Consider the following 9,997-nt stretch of genomic DNA (forward strand, 5'->3'; position numbering starts at 1 on the left):
GAATCGGGACAACGATTTTGCCGTACCAACAATAATAGCTTCAACTTTTATTTAGTCAATATCCTTTCTAGGTTTTTCAGGAACGCATAGGTATACTCGTTTTTCGTATTTGAGATATTCTCTATGTGACCATGTCGATTGTTGAAAAAATTTTCCAAGTCCCATCCGTGGTTCTTTTCGATTCTTTCGCTTCGAAATTTTTCGTTAGGGAAGGTCGGATACACGTCACTCAACATGAAAGCTGTGTTTATAAGCGTAATTTGATGTCAGGAAAGCAAAATGACCGACATTTTGACTCGCCAATTACCCGCTGGCCGGTTTTCGAGGGGAATTGAGAATGTAGACAACCATTTTGACGTACCAACAATAATCGCATCAACTTTTTTTTTCTCACTCAATACCCTTTCCAGGCTTTTCAGGTAAGAATAGGTATACTCGTTTTTCGTATTTGAGATATTCTCTATGTGAAAATGTCGATTGTTGAAAAAATTTTCCAAGTCCCATCCGTGGTTCTTTTCGATTCTTTCGCTTCGAAATTTTTCGTTAGGGACAGTCGGTTACACGTCACTCAACATGAAAGCTGTGTTTATAAGCGTAATTTGATGTCAGGAACGCAAAATGACCGACATTTTGACTCGCCAATTACCCGCTGGCCGGTTTTCGAGGGGGATTGAGAATCGGGACAACGATTTTGCCGTACCAACAATAATAGCTTCAACTTTTATTTAGTCAATATCCTTTCTAGGTTTTTCAGGAACGCATAGGTATACTCGTTTCTCGTATTTGAGATATTCTCTATGTGACCATGTCGATTGTTGAAAAAATTTTCCAAGTCCCATCCGTGGTTCTTTTCGATTCTTTCGCTTCGAAATTTTTCGTTAGGGAAGGTCGGATACACGTCACTCAACATGAAAGCTGTGTTTATAAGCGTAATTTGATGTCAGGAAAGCAAAATGACCGACATTTTGACTCGCCAATTACCCGCTGGCCGGTTTTCGAGGGGAATTGAGAATGTGGACAACCATTTTGACGTACCAACAATAATCGCATCAACTTTTTTTTTCTCACTCAATATCCTTTCCAGGCTTTTCAGGTAAGAATAGGTATACTCGTTTTTCGTATTCGAGATATTCTCTATGTGAAAATGTCGATTGTTGAAAAAATTTTCCAAGTCCCATCCGTGGTTCTTTTCGATTCTTTCGCTTCGAAATTTTTCGTTAGGGACAGTCGGCTACACGTCACTCAACATGAAAGCTGTGTTTATAAGCGTAATTTGATGCCAGGAACGCAAAATGACCGACATTTTGACTCGCCAATTACCCGCTGGCCGGTTTTCGAGGGGGATTGAGAATCGGGACAACGATTTTGCCGTACCAACAATAATAGCTTCAACTTTTATTTAGTCAATATCCTTTCTAGGTTTTTCAGGAACGCATAGGTATACTCGTTTTTCGTATTTGAGATATTCTCTATGTGACCATGTCGATTGTTGAAAAAATTTTCCAAGTCCCATCCGTGGTTCTTTTCGATTCTTTCGCTTCGAAATTTTTCGTTAGGGAAGGTCGGATACACGTCACTCAACATGAAAGCTGTGTTTATAAGCGTAATTTGATGTCAGGAAAGCAAAATGACCGACATTTTGACTCGCCAATTACCCGCTGGCCGGTTTTCGAGGGGAATTGAGAATGTAGACAACCATTTTGACGTACCAACAATAATCGCATCAACTTTTTTGATGTGAAACATCTATAGGCGCACCCCTAAACTGAATCGTTGGCCTGGCGATACTTGCCGTGGCGAGCATTCGCCAGGCTATACTAAGGTATGCCTATCTATATTCTGTGTAGTAGAGTGTACGGCGTGGCTTCTCACTCAGTTCGACGTTGTTGTTTACTACGGTACACATAACCTGCGTTTTATTTAATTTTTCATTTTAATTTTTGACAATAAAATATGTGTGACAGTGATAACTCAGAAGATCAAAGTGATCAACCTTGTGCAAAGAAAGTGAAACTACACTATGGTATACTACCAAGTCATCAGTAAGTAGATCGTATTTTTCAAGTCTCCATAAATGTAATTATTATATTTTTATATTTAATTAATTATATTCATATTAATCATATTAATAATTTATATAAATTATATTAATATTATCTTCAATTAAGGATTCTTTTATTATTCATGAAGGAATTAATATAGAAAAATTTATTAATAAAATTTATACTTGCAAATCTTTAGTCATATATTGCAATAATTAACTAAGATTTGAGTTCATGAGTATATTGAAGCCACACTTAAATTTTTTTTTTTTGTGTATTTCAATATCATATTGTTTTAAATATTTCAGTTCCCAACAATCATCAGAAGGATCACAAAATATTATTATTGAAACTGGACGTCACCCTGATCAGTTAAACACAAGGCATACTATCAATGTTGTGTCAGACTTTATTAATCGAATAGTACCAGACTATTTTAAACTATTGCATCTATTGGAAATGTGTGTTCTTCACATGTTAAACTACAAGACGGAAGTGAATTAATTATGATTGTAATATACATTTCACCTAATAACAAAATGGATCATCTCATTTCATTTTTACATGAAAGGTTATTTCCTTATAGTCAAACAGGTTCAATAATTCTTAAAGCGAATAAACATAAACTACCATTATTTTTAGCTGCATATTTCAGTGTAAATTTTGCAAGAGCTGAATCAATGCCATTAATGACATTTCTTCAAAAAGAATTTCAATGGCAAATCAATAACGATCCAAAAGAATCTACTACCAAATATGGAACAACAATAGATGCTGTATTTGTGAGATATCTTGATGGTGTTTCGTCCAATACTTTTGTAACGTACTTTAGTTATCATCGACCAATCGTCACAGTAATACCGGCAGAGGAAAAATCGAATATAACTATTATTGAAGCCACAGATGAAAATATTTAAATTGTGGCAACTTGATACTAATATCGAATTTTTATATCATGTAAATAAATGTTTATTAAATAAAGTTACCATTTACTGTAAGAATCTCGTAATACTTCATTTTTTCATTAGGCTATATTTAATTCCTGTAATAATATTATCTTTTATGCATATTACTTGTACACACACGATGTTTCACATCTGCCAGGCGTCCCATGTTTTTCTCACTCAATACCCTTTCCAGGCTTTTCAGGTAAGAATAGGTATACTCGTTTTTCGTATTTGAGATATTCTCTATGTGAAAATGTCGATTGTTGAAAAAATTTTCCAAGTCCCATCCGTGGTTCTTTTCGATTCTTTCGCTTCGAAATTTTTCGTTAGGGACAGTCGGATACACGTCACTCAACATGAAAGCTGTGTTTATAAGCGTAATTTGATGCCAGGAACGCAAAATGACCGACATTTTGACTCGCCAATTACCCGCTGGCCGGTTTTCGAGGGGGATTGAGAATCGGGACAACGATTTTGCCGTACCAACAATAATAGCTTCAACTTTTATTTAGTCAATATCCTTTCTAGGTTTTTCAGGAACGCATAGGTATACTCGTTTTTCGTATTTGAGATATTCTCTATGTGACCATGTCGATTGTTGAAAAAATTTTCCAAGTCCCATCCGTGGTTCTTTTCGATTCTTTCGCTTCGAAATTTTTCGTTAGGGAAGGTCGGATACACGTCACTCAACATGAAAGCTGTGTTTATAAGCGTAATTTGATGTCAGGAAAGCAAAATGACCGACATTTTGACTCGCCAATTACCCGCTGGCCGGTTTTCGAGGGGAATTGAGAATGTAGACAACCATTTTGACGTACCAACAATAATCGCATCAACTTTTTTTTTCTCACTCAATACCCTTTCCAGGCTTTTCAGGTAAGAATAGGTATACTCGTTTTTCGTATTTGAGATATTCTCTATGTGAAAATGTCGATTGTTGAAAAAATTTTCCAAGTCCCATCCGTGGTTCTTTTCGATTCTTTCGCTTCGAAATTTTTCGTTAGGGACAGTCGGTTACACGTCACTCAACATGAAAGCTGTGTTTATAAGCGTAATTTGATGTCAGGAACGCAAAATGACCGACATTTTGACTCGCCAATTACCCGCTGGCCGGTTTTCGAGGGGGATTGAGAATCGGGACAACGATTTTGCCGTACCAACAATAATAGCTTCAACTTTTATTTAGTCAATATCCTTTCTAGGTTTTTCAGGAACGCATAGGTATACTCGTTTCTCGTATTTGAGATATTCTCTATGTGACCATGTCGATTGTTGAAAAAATTTTCCAAGTCCCATCCGTGGTTCTTTTCGATTCTTTCGCTTCGAAATTTTTCGTTAGGGAAGGTCGGATACACGTCACTCAACATGAAAGCTGTGTTTATAAGCGTAATTTGATGTCAGGAAAGCAAAATGACCGACATTTTGACTCGCCAATTACCCGCTGGCCGGTTTTCGAGGGGAATTGAGAATGTGGACAACCATTTTGACGTACCAACAATAATCGCATCAACTTTTTTTTTCTCACTCAATATCCTTTCCAGGCTTTTCAGGTAAGAATAGGTATACTCGTTTTTCGTATTCGAGATATTCTCTATGTGAAAATGTCGATTGTTGAAAAAATTTTCCAAGTCCCATCCGTGGTTCTTTTCGATTCTTTCGCTTCGAAATTTTTCGTTAGGGACAGTCGGATACACGTCACTCAACATGAAAGCTGTGTTTATAAGCGTAATTTGATGCCAGGAACGCAAAATGACCGACATTTTGACTCGCCAATTACCCGCTGGCCGGTTTTCGAGGGGGATTGAGAATCGGGACAACGATTTTGCCGTACCAACAATAATAGCTTCAACTTTTATTTAGTCAATATCCTTTCTAGGTTTTTCAGGAACGCATAGGTATACTCGTTTTTCGTATTTGAGATATTCTCTATGTGACCATGTCGATTGTTGAAAAAATTTTCCAAGTCCCATCCGTGGTTCTTTTCGATTCTTTCGCTTCGAAATTTTTCGTTAGGGAAGGTCGGATACACGTCACTCAACATGAAAGCTGTGTTTATAAGCGTAATTTGATGTCAGGAAAGCAAAATGACCGACATTTTGACTCGCCAATTACCCGCTGGCCGGTTTTCGAGGGGAATTGAGAATGTAGACAACCATTTTGACGTACCAACAATAATCGCATCAACTTTTTTGATGTGAAACATCTATAGGCGCACCCCTAAACTGAATCGTTGGCCTGGCGATACTTGCCGTGGCGAGCATTCGCCAGGCTATACTAAGGTATGCCTATCTATATTCTGTGTAGTAGAGTGTACGGCGTGGCTTCTCACTCAGTTCGACGTTGTTGTTTACTACGGTACACATAACCTGCGTTTTATTTAATTTTTCATTTTAATTTTTGACAATAAAATATGTGTGACAGTGATAACTCAGAAGATCAAAGTGATCAACCTTGTGCAAAGAAAGTGAAACTACACTATGGTATACTACCAAGTCATCAGTAAGTAGATCGTATTTTTCAAGTCTCCATAAATGTAATTATTATATTTTTATATTTAATTAATTATATTCATATTAATCATATTAATAATTTATATAAATTATATTAATATTATCTTCAATTAAGGATTCTTTTATTATTCATGAAGGAATTAATATAGAAAAATTTATTAATAAAATTTATACTTGCAAATCTTTAGTCATATATTGCAATAATTAACTAAGATTTGAGTTCATGAGTATATTGAAGCCACACTTAAATTTTTTTTTTTTGTGTATTTCAATATCATATTGTTTTAAATATTTCAGTTCCCAACAATCATCAGAAGGATCACAAAATATTATTATTGAAACTGGACGTCACCCTGATCAGTTAAACACAAGGCATACTATCAATGTTGTGTCAGACTTTATTAATCGAATAGTACCAGACTATTTTAAACTATTGCATCTATTGGAAATGTGTGTTCTTCACATGTTAAACTACAAGACGGAAGTGAATTAATTATGATTGTAATATACATTTCACCTAATAACAAAATGGATCATCTCATTTCATTTTTACATGAAAGGTTATTTCCTTATAGTCAAACAGGTTCAATAATTCTTAAAGCGAATAAACATAAACTACCATTATTTTTAGCTGCATATTTCAGTGTAAATTTTGCAAGAGCTGAATCAATGCCATTAATGACATTTCTTCAAAAAGAATTTCAATGGCAAATCAATAACGATCCAAAAGAATCTACTACCAAATATGGAACAACAATAGATGCTGTATTTGTGAGATATCTTGATGGTGTTTCATCCAATACTTTTGTAACGTACTTTAGTTATCATCGACCAATCGTCACAGTAATACCGGCAGAGGAAAAATCGAATATAACTATTATTGAAGCCACAGATGAAAATATTTAAATTGTGGCAACTTGATACTAATATCGAATTTTTATATCATGTAAATAAATGTTTATTAAATAAAGTTACCATTTACTGTAAGAATCTCGTAATACTTCATTTTTTCATTAGGCTATATTTAATTCCTGTAATAATATTATCTTTTATGCATATTACTTGTACACACACGATGTTTCACATCTGCCAGGCGTCCCATGTTTTTCTCACTCAATACCCTTTCCAGGCTTTTCAGGTAAGAATAGGTATACTCGTTTTTCGTATTTGAGATATTCTCTATGTGAAAATGTCGATTGTTGAAAAAATTTTCCAAGTCCCATCCGTGGTTCTTTTCGATTCTTTCGCTTCGAAATTTTTCGTTAGGGACAGTCGGATACACGTCACTCAACATGAAAGCTGTGTTTATAAGCGTAATTTGATGCCAGGAACGCAAAATGACCGACATTTTGACTCGCCAATTACCCGCTGGCCGGTTTTCGAGGGGGATTGAGAATCGGGACAACGATTTTGCCGTACCAACAATAATAGCTTCAACTTTTATTTAGTCAATATCCTTTCTAGGTTTTTCAGGAACGCATAGGTATACTCGTTTTTCGTATTTGAGATATTCTCTATGTGACCATGTCGATTGTTGAAAAAATTTTCCAAGTCCCATCCGTGGTTCTTTTCGATTCTTTCGCTTCGAAATTTTTCGTTAGGGAAGGTCGGATACACGTCACTCAACATGAAAGCTGTGTTTATAAGCGTAATTTGATGTCAGGAAAGCAAAATGACCGACATTTTGACTCGCCAATTACCCGCTGGCCGGTTTTCGAGGGGAATTGAGAATGTAGACAACCATTTTGACGTACCAACAATAATCGCATCAACTTTTTTTTTCTCACTCAATACCCTTTCCAGGCTTTTCAGGTAAGAATAGGTATACTCGTTTTTCGTATTTGAGATATTCTCTATGTGAAAATGTCGATTGTTGAAAAAATTTTCCAAGTCCCATCCGTGGTTCTTTTCGATTCTTTCGCTTCGAAATTTTTCGTTAGGGACAGTCGGTTACACGTCACTCAACATGAAAGCTGTGTTTATAAGCGTAATTTGATGTCAGGAACGCAAAATGACCGACATTTTGACTCGCCAATTACCCGCTGGCCGGTTTTCGAGGGGGATTGAGAATCGGGACAACGATTTTGCCGTACCAACAATAATAGCTTCAACTTTTATTTAGTCAATATCCTTTCTAGGTTTTTCAGGAACGCATAGGTATACTCGTTTCTCGTATTTGAGATATTCTCTATGTGACCATGTCGATTGTTGAAAAAATTTTCCAAGTCCCATCCGTGGTTCTTTTCGATTCTTTCGCTTCCAAATTTTTCGTTAGGGAAGGTCGGATACACGTCACTCAACATGAAAGCTGTGTTTATAAGCGTAATTTGATGTCAGGAAAGCAAAATGACCGACATTTTGACTCGCCAATTACCCGCTGGCCGGTTTTCGAGGGGAATTGAGAATGTAGACAACCATTTTGACGTACCAACAATAATCGCATCAACTTTTTTTTTCTCACTCAATATCCTTTCCAGGCTTTTCAGGTAAGAATAGGTATACTCGTTTTTCGTATTCGAGATATTCTCTATGTGAAAATGTCGATTGTTGAAAAAATTTTCCAAGTCCCATCCGTGGTTCTTTTCGATTCTTTCGCTTCGAAATTTTTCGTTAGGGACAGTCGGTTACACGTCACTCAACATGAAAGCTGTGTTTATAAGCGTAATTTGATGTCAGGAACGCAAAATGACCGACATTTTGACTCGCCAATTACCCGCTGGCCGGTTTTCGAGGGGGATTGAGAATCGGGACAACGATTTTGCCGTACCAACAATAATAGCTTCAACTTTTATTTAGTCAATATCCTTTCTAGGTTTTTCAGGAACGCATAGGTATACTCGTTTCTCGTATTTGAGATATTCTCTATGTGACCATGTCGATTGTTGAAAAAATTTTCCAAGTCCCATCCGTGGTTCTTTTCGATTCTTTCGCTTCGAAATTTTTCGTTAGGGAAGGTCGGATACACGTCACTCAACATGAAAGCTGTGTTTATAAGCGTAATTTGATGCCAGGAACGCAAAATGACCGACATTTTGACTCGCCAATTACCCGCTGGCCGGTTTTCGAGGGGGATTGAGAATCGGGACAACGATTTTGCCGTACCAACAATAATAGCTTCAACTTTTATTTAGTCAATATCCTTTCTAGGTTTTTCAGGAACGCATAGGTATACTCGTTTTTCGTATTTGAGATATTCTCTATGTGACCATGTCGATTGTTGAAAAAATTTTCCAAGTCCCATCCGTGGTTCTTTTCGATTCTTTCGCTTCGAAATTTTTCGTTAGGGACAGTCGGATACACGTCACTCAACATGAAAGCTATGTTTATAAGCGTAATTTGATGTCAGGAACGCAAAATGACCGACATTTTGACTCGCCAATTACCCGCTGGCCGGTTTTCGAGGGGAATTGAGAATGTGGACAACCATTTTGACGTACCAACAATAATCGCATCAACTTTTTTTTTCTCACTCAATATCCTTTCCAGGCTTTTCAGGTAAGAATAGGTATACTCGTTTTTCGTATTCGAGATATTCTCTATGTGAAAATGTCGATTGTTGAAAAAATTTTCCAAGTCCCATCCGTGGTTCTTTTCGATTCTTTCGCTTCGAAATTTTTCGTTAGGGACAGTCGGATACACGTCACTCAACATGAAAGCTGTGTTTATAAGCGTAATTTGATGCCAGGAACGCAAAATGACCGACATTTTGACTCGCCAATTACCCGCTGGCCGGTTTTCGAGGGGGATTGAGAATCGGGACAACGATTTTGCCGTACCAACAATAATAGCTTCAACTTTTATTTAGTCAATATCCTTTCTAGGTTTTTCAGGAACGCATAGGTATACTCGTTTTTCGTATTTGAGATATTCTCTATGTGACCATGTCGATTGTTGAAAAAATTTTCCAAGTCCCATCCGTGGTTCTTTTCGATTCTTTCGCTTCGAAATTTTTCGTTAGGGAAGGTCGGATACACGTCACTCAACATGAAAGCTGTGTTTATAAGCGTAATTTGATGTCAGGAAAGCAAAATGACCGACATTTTGACTCGCCAATTACCCGCTGGCCGGTTTTCGAGGGGAATTGAGAATGTAGACAACCATTTTGACGTACCAACAATAATCGCATCAACTTTTTTTTTCTCACTCAATACCCTTTCCAGGCTTTTCAGGTAAGAATAGGTATACTCGTTTTTCGTATTTGAGATATTCTCTATGTGAAAATGTCGATTGTTGAAAAAATTTTCCAAGTCCCATCCGTGGTTCTTTTCGATTCTTTCGCTTCGAAATTTTTCGTTAGGGACAGTCGGTTACACGTCACTCAACATGAAAGCTGTGTTTATAAGCGTAATTTGATGTCAGGAACGCAAAATGACCGACATTTTGACTCGCCAATTACCCGCTGGCCGGTTTTCGAGGGGGATTGAGAATCGGGACAACGATTTTGCCGTACCAACAATAATAGCTTCAACTTTTATTTAGTCAATATCCTTTCTAGGTT

This window comes from Diachasmimorpha longicaudata, unplaced genomic scaffold, assembly GCF_034640455.1.
Source record: "Diachasmimorpha longicaudata isolate KC_UGA_2023 unplaced genomic scaffold, iyDiaLong2 ctg00000086.1, whole genome shotgun sequence".
Lineage (NCBI taxonomy): Eukaryota > Metazoa > Arthropoda > Insecta > Hymenoptera > Braconidae > Diachasmimorpha > Diachasmimorpha longicaudata.